The sequence below is a fragment of the Saccopteryx leptura genome, chromosome 3 (assembly GCF_036850995.1).
Source record: "Saccopteryx leptura isolate mSacLep1 chromosome 3, mSacLep1_pri_phased_curated, whole genome shotgun sequence".
Lineage (NCBI taxonomy): Eukaryota > Metazoa > Chordata > Mammalia > Chiroptera > Emballonuridae > Saccopteryx > Saccopteryx leptura.
In genome coordinates this window covers 40,859,827-40,862,349 of record NC_089505.1, presented here as the reverse complement: position 1 = coordinate 40,862,349, position 2,523 = coordinate 40,859,827, and the positions used below count along the sequence as shown (strand labels likewise).

Below are 2,523 nucleotides of genomic sequence, written 5' to 3'. Positions count from 1 at the left end.
CCAGCAACTTTTGGGCTCAAGCCAGCTACTATGAGGTCATACCTATGATCGTACACTCAAGCTGGTGACCCCATGCCTCAAGCAGATGAGCCTACATTCAAGCCAGTGACCTTGGGTTTTCAAACCTGGGTCCTCAGCATCCTAGGTTGATGCTTTATGTGGTGCACCACCACCTGGTCAGGCTATTTCTTGTTAAGTCTTTATGAAAACATTGTAAACTTTAATGCTTTGTCTATGCTTGCTGAATGAATGAATAAAAGAACAGAAAGATGCCATGTGGATTTGAAACATTTCTGAGAGAAATAAATTGTCTAGTCCTGTCCCCTAATACTATTAAGTGAGAAAATGGAAATATGGAGAGGCTTCATAACTTCTAATTAGCAGCAGAAGGAGGTTAGGGTCCATTTATTTTGGTTTCCCCTATAATGTTTTCCACTGGAAAAATACTATTTCTAAAGCAATAAACTTTTTAAAACTCTTGACTCCAGGACTGAGGAGGTTTACTATAGTGCCTGAGCCTTTATGACCAAAGAATATTTCTTAGAGTAAGACTTATGCAATAATCCTATAACATATAACAATGTGCAATAACTCATATAATAATAACAGCCTTATAACATGTATATAAGGATTTATGAAACAAATGTTTATTTCTGTAATGTATATAATAATAAAGTCCTGGCAAGAACTGAATGTTTCTGTGTGAAGAGTGATGAAATAAATGTTAATATTTTTATTCTATAAAATATTATGCAACAGTTAAAGAGAATGTGTCAGACTTGTGTTTGATCATAGCAACCTAATTCTAAGGTAAGACATTGTACAATAAAAAATGAAAGCTGTAAAGTATCTATAGTATGTAAACACATATATAGTAGTTCTGGATCCATATGACATTTATGTAAAAGGCATTAACAAAAGATGGGGAATAGATATGTTAACATGTAATAGAGATAGTTACCTATGGTTATGACAAGACTAAAAGTGGATTTCGGAGGTGGATTGATTTCATCTCCATGTTTTAAATCTATAAAAAATAGAATGCATTCATGAATTATTTGTGTAATGTAAAAAAAGTTTCTTAAATGCACATTATCCAGGCATTGTGGGAAGCATTTCACTGTCCATAGTCCAGCCATCAGCATACTGAGGATATATCTTCAATGAAAAGGGCTGGATTTTGAAGATAACAGCGCTCTTCAACACTTGGAAGTGGTGCAAGAGGATGCTTTGTGCACCTTTTAGCAGGCATGGGGGTTAGCAAGACCTCAGCATTTGGCAGGGGCTAAGAGAGCACTTGCTATCTAGGCTCTAAGCTAGAAGAGATGTCTCTATGGTCAGGTAAACAGAGCGGTTCATCTCTAACCCACGTGGTGGGGCTGCGCATGAGCAATAGCTGCAGCATAGGAAATATGGAGAGGAAGAATAAAGGAAAAAAGATTCCTTAGGTTCCAGAAAATCTGAAAAAAGAGGAAGGTGTTGCCTCAAAGACACTAGGCAAAGCAGACAGTTTTGGAAAAGAGGGAGCAGAGAAGAGAAAAATATCTCAGGTTTAAGCGACTAGAATGGTTTCCTACACGATGTCTGGCTGCAACAACCACAGGGTGCACCACAGACAACTAGAAGTGAAACCTCATGGTTTGGAAGTAACAGATGAACATTCCTTCGCCTTTGTTGTATCATCCAAAGGGTGTGAGTTTAATGGTACAAGACTTTGCAGTCTTGCAATGAAGATATTCAGTGATTCAGTGGTGTCTTTGTCAAAGTGACCCCTCCTGGGCTCCCCCACCATAATAAATGCTGCGTATAGTGGAGCTTTGTGTGATCCAGGAATTTCCAAATCTGAAGTCTGTCCAGGAACTCATCTTGAAACGTTGACAAGCTAAAGTCAAGAATAAGATTATCTCTTTGACAGACAACACAGTAATTGAGGAGCACCTGGGGAAGTTTTAGTGTCATTGGCTTGGAAGACCTTTCATGAACTGTTCTTCTAAGGGAAGAACTTCCACGTGATCTCAGGGTTCTTGTGCTCTTTTCATCTCTCAGTGGCCCATTAGCTACCAAGAATACAGTAGGCTTTCTCAAGGAGGTGGGCTCACCTGGCTATGGGGCCACACATATATCAGCTAATCTGGCTGCTGAACTAAACCCAGAATATTTGAATGCACATGCATTGGAAGCATGTGTTTCTGTTTTTTGAAATTATCCAGTATCTTCAAAGATTATTTTCTGCTATATCTTCAGAAACCAGAGGGGAAGAGTCAGGGAAAAGATGGTGATTTTTCTGGCAAGCACTTCCCATCACAGCCCAGTTCCAACGGAAAAGTCCAGTATGTTTTCCATATGGGCCACTGCTGTCACTTCTGAAATCAGCAAAGGATGCATGCCATGGAGGAGGGGTCCTACTTGGTCACATATTCTATCCAGTTTTAATATTGATGAATGGAGAAAGTGAGGCAGACTCCCCCATGCACCTGGACAGGGATCCACCCAGTAACCCCATCTGGGGCCGGCCCTCCAATG

General features: G+C 39.9%; 1 pseudogene; it reads left to right on the top strand.

Moving 5' to 3' along the window:
* Window positions 1-1,385: 1,385 nt before the first annotated feature.
* On the top strand, window positions 1,386-2,200 carry LOC136397075 (large ribosomal subunit protein uL30-like; annotated as a pseudogene).
* Window positions 2,201-2,523: the final 323 nt, after the last annotated feature.